The sequence below is a fragment of the Benincasa hispida genome, chromosome 12, assembly GCF_009727055.1.
Source record: "Benincasa hispida cultivar B227 chromosome 12, ASM972705v1, whole genome shotgun sequence".
NCBI classification, from domain to species: domain Eukaryota; kingdom Viridiplantae; phylum Streptophyta; class Magnoliopsida; order Cucurbitales; family Cucurbitaceae; genus Benincasa; species Benincasa hispida.
The window spans coordinates 22,820,336-22,829,771 of NC_052360.1; positions in this window are offsets into that span (position 1 = coordinate 22,820,336).

Consider the following 9,436-nt stretch of genomic DNA (forward strand, 5'->3'; position numbering starts at 1 on the left):
TTTCTTTTCTCTTTTGTTTAAATTTTCAAGTGGGGGATTGTTGGGTGAAAATTTAGATTTCAAAAATAAGAGGGAACCAACCTTTGGTTGGAGAATCCCACATTGAAAAATTTTGATTTCGAAGCCTCCCTTTTGTATTCCATCCTTGGGCTTTGGGTTTGGGCCCCAAGGGGTACCCATGTTTTGGAGGGGGTGAGGAGATAGAAGAAAAGGAAAAAAACTTGATCCTTTTCGCACGTCTTCTAGTCGAGTCTTCCGCATGAATCTTTTGGCCCCTCGCACATTCTGATTCACACAAATTTCACTTTCATTCGAAAGTTCTCCTCTCCTCTCCTACTTTTCCATTTTCCATTTTCCGAGTAGTGAGTTAGAAAGGGTGTGTGTCTCAATCGGTAATGTTGCATCTTTTATCGGGTTTTCTTTTTAGGCTATTTTATCCTGGGGATGACGGGGCAGTATTCTTGACTTGCTTGCACACTTGGGCAGAGCCGCGAAATGTCTTAAAGAGAGTGAGCTCGCGACTCAGCCTATAACGAGCTTCTATTTTGTAGGTCTTGTTCTTTGCTCGACCTCCGTGCCTTAACCGTTTGCTGTTCGTCGTCTAAGGGTCTTGCAATTTCGAACACTAACTAATGATTCAACACTTTCAATCGTAAAATACCTATGATTGCAACAAGGAAGTCGTTTATCTTTCCTATGCTTAATTGTAGAAGTTTTGACAATAATTGAAACAAGCAATTGAAAGTAAAACCACCAATTTTTTAATAGAAGAAATCTTGACTAGGTCAATTACAATGAAATCTAGAAGCAAGAACAGAAAGAACCTAGGGAACATTACCATATTTTAACCTGTAACTAACTTTACTAACTCTCATGATAGAAAAATTTCAGTAGCATGACACCATTATACAACAAAACCAAAATTTGTTTACTTCGACACCTGTTCAAAGAAATGCACTTCCAACACAACAATCAAACAATGGTCTTCTCTCAACAAAAGTACCTGAGTTTCCAGAACACTACAATATTCAAACCAACTACGTAGTAATTTGAGCACAAATTAACTAAAACTTATATGAGCACAAATTGGAAAAAAAAAAAAACCAATTACATATGTTAATGAAACAAGTTCTTGTAGATTCTAACATCCAAATTTCAGAGATTCTGTAGAACAAAGAACAGAAAAAAACCAATTATATATGTTAATGAACTAACCTTTCTTCTCACCTTCAAAGAAAGTGTGATGTCCATCGTCCACTCCATACTCAAAATCTTCTTGTGAAATGAATCTCAAAATTGCTTCCCTTTTATTTTTCTTTTTAGTATCATGTAATACTACACTTTACTTAATAAGAAAGTTTTGTTATTAAAAATTCATAGTTGGCCAATCATATATTTCTTTACACCTACTAGTCTACAATCTCAAGCAACTAGTTCACAAAAAGTAAAGATACTAGAGAATATATTTTGCACAAAGCACAAAAAAAAAAAAAAAAAAATTAAAACCATCTCAAGCAACTAGTTCTCAAAAAGATATTAGAGAATAATTCTTTACCTTAACAAATTCTCAATCTCAAAGTGGATTTCCTAAGCACAAAGCACAAAAAGAAAAAAAAAAAAACTATTAAAACCATCTCAAGCAACTAGTTCACAAAAAGATATTAGATAATACATTCTTCAACTTCACAAATTCTACAATCTTAAAGTGGGTTTCTGTAACGACCTTATCCCCTAGGACTTAAGTTAGGCCGTTACTAAATACATGCATGCATGGAACTCAAAACAACACTCAGTTATGGCGAAATAAATGCTAATTAAATAAGGTAAGTTCAAAAGACTTTCATTAAATTCAAATACTAAAACAATAGTAGGGTACCCATAAATCATAAAGGACAATAAATAAGTCTGAAAAACAATTCTTAAAAGTAAGTTTTAAACATAAAAACTAATAGTTAAGAGAAACATGAAAAGAACTTTAAATCTCATGATGCGAAAGCGTAAAAACTAGTCCTAGTGGTTCGATCACGAATTCCGCTTGTCAATCGCCAGTGCATCTCTACCCTTACCTGAAACAACAACATGAGAAAGAATGAGTATAAAATACTCAGTAAGTAACCCCATTACTGAGGTCAGGCTGGGCATCTATGTTCTTTAGATACCCACCTTTGGTGAAACATATAAACTGCTCTAATCCTCATGGGACACATATGCACATGAAACAAGAAGGAGACTGAGTTCTATCTTACTGTAGTTAAGTATGCCCACTACCTTTGGTGAATCCCGAAGGAGACACAAACTGGTGAATCCCGAAGGAAACACAAACTGGTGAATCCCGAAGGAGACACAAACTGGTGAATCCCGAAGGAAACACAAAATCTAATGGGCATCTAACTAATCAGTAAGGATATTTGCACAGTCTCAACATCATAATCATCATCGTACGAATATATGACATACATATAAACCTCAACATCATGGCTCTACAACATACACATATACGTCAACATCATAGTTCTACAACATATATATATACCTCAACATCATCAGATCAAATACAACCATGGAAGCACATACCATTTCATACTAGCATTCAAGTGTCTATGTGCATAAAGAAATAATTCGGATCTCTAACAAAACATACTTTAATCATGTTGTACTATCAATCTTTCATACTGTCATTCTACCATAACCTTCATTTAACATGCTAGCATACATCTAATGCCTGGCTCGTGGGCAGTTCCAGTAGTAAGATTACTTACCTTGATATTAGGTCGAACCAAAAAGCAATTGAATCTTTGTGAAATTCTTGAATCCTTAATCAAGCCTAAACATAAACCAAGCTTTAAAATTAATAGTTAAGGCCAAATTCCAAACACCCAAATATTACAAAATATTTCCAGATAACCTTACCTAGGGTGTGGTCCAATCTCGAATTCACCTTCCAAACCTCCAATTTTAAGTCTAAATAATTAGCAAACCAAAACTCTTCTTCATCTTGAATGAAATTCTTGAATCAACCCCCTAATCATAATTTGAAATTAGGCTTACATGATTAAAGCTTGAATCAAATATATACTTTACTACCAATGTCTCAAATAAATTATCCATATGTAGCTTCATCAAAAAATCACTTCCAAATGACTTTACCAAAATTTTTCAACAACCAAAATTAATCCACAAGAGGGTGATCAAAGCATAAAACTTACCAAAAACTCGCTAAAACAAACTCCAACTTATTGAACAAAACCTCAATACCTTCACAAACTTGAATCCAAAGTTGAAACACAATGAGTATCAACCAATTGATGCCAAAAGTAAAGAGTATTCAAGAATCAACCGAAAATAAACCCAAATGACAGAAATCTTACCCAAATCGATAGATCCAGTGATAGCAAAAGCGAACGACGCTAGAGCAGTGGTGGACGAAGGTCATGAAGAATAGATTGACGCGGCAGCTTTAGGCGGCATCTGACGGGCTCACGAACATGAGGAAGAAAAGGGGGTGGGTTTGACTTTTTATAAAATAAACAACAACAACAACAACACAATAATAATAACAAAAAGGAAGTAAATATAATTACATTTCCTTTCTGTTTTATACTATTAAATTCCTTTCCGTTTGAAAAGAAAATTAATGTCTGTCATTAATTTTCAATTTGAATTTCAAATTGAATAATTTCACGCCAACAATTAAATTCTCGCACTTATACTTGAAGTCCAAAATTCAAAAAATGTCCTCCAACTAATAACAATTACTGAAATTTCAAATAATAAAAGTTACTGAAATTACATTATTACTAAAAAAAATTTGCGGGGTGTTACATTCCTAAGCAAAAAACACAAAAAAAATCTATTAAAACCATCTCCAAGAAACTAGTTCACAAAAAAAAAAAAAAAAATAATAATAATAATAATAGGGAAGGCGTTTCATACTTCAAAATCAAAGTAATGGATAACCAGATCTTAAAAACTTGTGACTAGATCTGGCGAATGCACATTGAAGCAGAAGACGCACAACAAATCTGGATTTGCACAAGCAACGAACGAAGGCCAGACCACCATACACATGCGAACGCCGAACATAACAGATTGCATGTGGAATCGGATTTGCACGATCAGATACGCGAACGAAGAATGACGAACGGAGATCTGCACAATTGAAGATGCGAATGATGAACAACGAACAGACACCTACAAGATCAGAGACGCGAACGACGAACGATGAATGGAGACCTGCACGATCGATGAAAAACGAAGGTCGGATTGACAAATAGAGGTCGAATCTACACACGGAGCCGGATCGATGAACATAATCGACGAACGGAGGTCGGATCTGCACGACGAACGAACCTACACCCACGATCGAGGATCGATGGATCACAATAAACTCTTCACCCACGATCGATGGACGAACGACAAGGATTTGGAAGGTGATGAAGTCAAGGGCAACAAGAGGGTTTGGAGGAGAGAAGTGAGAAAGAAGAGAGAAGAAAATTAGGAGAGAAGTGAGAAAGGAAAGAGAAGAGAATTACTAGAGAAATTAAATGAAATAAAGATGATACTTTACTAAAAGAAAATAAATGGGTATCTACAATGTCGGTTTAAATCCGACATTAAAGGTCCTTTTTTTTTAATATAAAAAAAACTGACATCATACATCCATTTTTAATTTTTCCAATCTGACATAAAAGGCAAAATCTTTTGTAGTGCTTTTGTTTAAAATCTATATTTAAAATTTCAACTTATTATAAAACTCATTTTTCATTTATAAAATTTAATTAAGGTTTTAAATTATTTTTAAATTTAACATGTTTTATTTTAATTTTAGAAAAAATAATTTTAATAAAAATAACTAATAAGAAAAACCATACACATATACATATATTATTTATGATATGATCAAACACGTGACTGGGGTGTTAAAAAGAACCCAACGACCCAAAAAAATCAGATAGATCAAACTCAACTCGTATGATTTAGGTTAGGTTGGATTCAAATAAATAAAAATTTTATAGGTTGAGTTGGTAAATGAATTTATCTAAAATAACCGAAAGCAACCCAAATTTATTACTAAAAAAAACATATGATACAATTGTATAGATGAAAATAATGTGGGTGGCAAAATAAGAATGATAGAAAGAGAGCTTGCCACACACTTATTTAAAATTATAGGTATGGCAATAAAACCAAATTTTAATTTTCATTTATATCTATGCCAGTTTTGCCCTTTTTAACTATCAGCATTTTTATTCTTATTTTTCCCCCAGCTTTCAGCTTTTGGTAGCTACATATAACGATATACATCATTTTATGAGTATCAGTTAATTAATATACCTAAATATCAATTTTTGAATCTTCTCTCATATATGTATTTTCAAATTTTGAATCTTATTTCTTCTCTCTCGATCACTGTCTTTCTTTTCTCTTTAACATAATTCTAATACACTCATCACGTTTGTATTTATTATCAATTGTATTTGTATATCAATTTTTTCATCTTCCCATATATTGTCTTTTATTTTTGTTTGATTTCTATTTTAATTTTGATTTTTTGTTCGAATATTGGAGATCTTTGTGTTTCATTTTAATATTCTTTTGTTCGATTTAGTATTTTTTTTTTTTAAATTTAGGTTTTAATGAATTGGTCTATTTTTATGATTTTCAATCAAGTTTTAATCTTTCTATTTACCTTAAATTTGGTATATTAGTAGTATATCTAACAACAAAAATGTCAAATGTATCAACAATAAATCTAACAACAATCAATAGTCAATTAGTAACATATTTTGAAGTAGAGCATGCGTGTTTCATTTTATAAGTATGACATTTCAAATGCATCAACTGTTGGGATTGGTGTCCTAAATCTCGTGGTTCTTGTAGTTTGTAAACTGTATACGAATTATTTACTTAATAAAATAAGGTGTTATTTTATTCCACATTTAGATTGCATTAACTCAATCCAATACATTAAGATCCGAGGTTGTTTCATATAACTTGAACATGTATGTGGTAGACATACAGGTGGATCATGTTTAAGTAATAACCTAAATGGTCTACAGTACGTGGATAAGGTTGAGTGCCTTATCCTGGTAACAATACGGATACGACTCACTTTTTAAATGTTACAAGAGCTTTAAAGTGTTATAAATAACGTGATCCTAATAGTTCATGTGGAGACATGCGAGTGGGGGTATTCTATATAAAAAAATTTTATAAGATCGAACCACGAGTTGATTAGTCTCTCTTGTAACTTTTTAATTGAAGAGACTAACATTTCATAGGATAACTATGGGTACTTGACCTCAATCTTGAGTGAGTTATGAACTCCTATCAATGAGGGCAATCCTTTGATCTATATAGGTGAGAATGGCTAGATTCACCGACTCAATATGCCTACCATTTTAAGGATTTGTCTGAGTAGGGAGCTGAAAACATAGCTACACAATATATAATTCACTCCTTCCCGTCTTTAGGGTAAGTAGATGAATTGCTCCCTTAAGGGCTGATTTCAGGTTTTGAACAATGAAGTCTCACCCTCTCATTGACTTGTGAGGGATTTAGTTTATAGTTGGACTATAAACTGATTGTTCATTGGAAGGATCAGTGGTACTTAAGAGTTGGATGTAATTACAAGGGTTAAGCGGTAATTTGACCTAGATGTAATTACGAGCAACTCATGAAAGGTTGACTTACTCTTAATTGGTTATATCCTTGGACACAAAAATATAACTATAGTGCACATAGTGTAGATATGGGTATTGAGTGAAGTGACCTGCAGTTAATGAATGTTGATCAATTTAATTCAAGAGTTTAATTAATTAATCTCATATCATTGGTGTTTCCAATTTGTAGGTTCATTAGGTCTCCTTACTAGCTCATTAAGGATAAAATAAGAATAATTTATTTTTGATTAATTTGAATCGTTCAAATTAAATAAGGGAATAAATTATATGAGATACAATTAATATAATGTATATGGATACATTATAATATAAAGTTAATTTTTGAACGGGATTCAAAATTATACTTTATGAGAGTGATAAATATTTGAATAAGATTCAAATATTATTTATATGAATGAGATTCATATAAAACTATAGACTATAATTAATATAAATGAGATTCATATTAAAACTATAGGTTATGTGAGAGGATATTATTTGAATATGAGTTAAATGAAGTTAAATATATGATATTTAATTTTTTAAAAATGATATTTAATTATTAATTAATTAAGTATTAATTAATTAATATTGTTTACTTAATTTTATATTAAATGAGATTAAATATATAGTTAAGTTAAATTAAAATGAGAATAACTCCCTTTTGGACGTTATTCTACGTGTTACCGGAAGGAAACTGGAACTTCCTCTCCGGCCACTTCTCTCACTCTTATGTTAAGGAAGAAGTTTTTGCAGAGTGTGTATCCACACTTGAATATTAGAGATCTGTGCAAATTCTCTCTATCATGAAAAGTCTCTCTCACTCACTACGTTTTACAGAAACATTGTTCTGTAAATTTCTCCCTTCCAAATGTTCCCACAAATCTTGATTCTATCTAGAGAATAGTAAGAAAGTCTCGGTGGTGATGTCCTTTGTGTCTCAATGTTCTTGATCGTGAAAAGGGTTCATGATTGCTTGTGGAATTTTGGGAGTTCGTGTTGTGAAGAAGGAATACGTTGAAGAAAGTTTTCAAGAGGTAATGTTCTTTTCCACTTTATAACATGCTTATGAGAATAAGTTTATCCTTATGTTTTTGTATCTCTCTATTTTCCATGAATTTCTAAAATGAATTTCAATGGCATACATGTTCACACGTTTCCATATTGGGATTCTATATCTTCAATTGGTGTAAGACCAAATCGTACTATTATTTTCATTTTGGAATAAAAAAATAGAGAAAATGTGATTTTTTTTTTTTTTTGCATAATGTATGTGGAGCTTGCAAAGTAGGAAATTTCGAATTTTGACATTTAGATTATAGTTTTGCATTTATGAGATCGATGTAAGGACCTATTGTTTTTAGCATTTTAATTTTGTAATCGAGTCAGTAAGTCCGAATCATTCGTGGCAAAGTGTTTGCTATGAAAAAGATCGAAAACAGAGCTGGATAAACGATTTTCTAAGGGTAGATCCGACAGGTTTTGATACAGATTTTTCTCATTCGTCATCTTTTGTACGACATTAAAAGCTTTTATTATTGTCCGACATTGTTTGTGCGTCATGGAAGTTCCAAATCTTCGTTCGTGTACTCATGTGATTTATTTTTACTTAGTTTTATTTTTTTAGAGATGCCAAATTCGGTCTATTTTGCTATTTAATTTAGTTTTACGCATATGATGTATGATTAAATCAATATATGTTGTATAATGTATGCCATATAGATTAAAATCCCACCTTAGGATGAACATTTTCATGCATCATATTTTATATAAATATTATTTATATGGTAGCATGATAAAATAAGCATATCATACATCATATCTGATATAAATGTTATATTATATGGTTGCATATTTTAATAAGTATGTCCATGCATCATACTTTAATATAAAAGTTATATTGTATGATGGAATGTGCATGTATTTTATTAAAGTTTATATAATTGTTATATTATATGATGAAAATGAAATTCCATTACGCATGACATTATTTCGTAAATATAAGAGTTATATTTGACTAATTGGTAGCTTGTAGAAATACAAGTTATTGTTCCCTCAAAGTTGGAATAATTAGGATTAAAGTGATGTAAACACATTATAATAAAGGAAAAAACGCATGGAATTGTATATATGTGATAAACTCATGCAAAAGGAACATTAAAGTAGAAATTGCATCACTGACGCACGTTAATGTAGGAATCAGGAGAATTTACTAAGTATTGCAAAAAAAGCCAACGCAAAGAGCATGCATCCAGCTAATTCGGTGTATGGTAGATACATTTGACTTGTGCAATTAACGTCAAATCACAACTTGTAAGCATGAGAAACTATCTGGCCGTGTCTGAACGAGGTAGAATTGCAGGCGACTAACTCATGGTATAGAATTTAATGAAGTCATATCACCAAGTGGCTTAGCTGATTGCCTATATAAGGAGAACTTGCCTACAAATGAAAGAGTTAGCTAGTTAGAGAGTTCGAAAGTTAGACACTTCGATATTAAGAGCTTAGAACTTTTGTAAATTCTTCATCTCTGCCGATTGCAAGAAAGAAAGAGGAGAAATGATTGCCATTTCCAAATATTGGTAACGAAGTGCTACCGGAGAAAAGCTCAAGAGAGACATCTTCTTTATCTCTTCTACTTAGTTGTCAATAGCAAGCACAAAAACGAGCCATAGGGAACAAGAGATTAAACTCTGTGGCTTGACTCTTCTCCTTTACTTAGCATTTTCATTCACTATCTTACTTGATTGAATTTAGATTCTATGTAACAATAC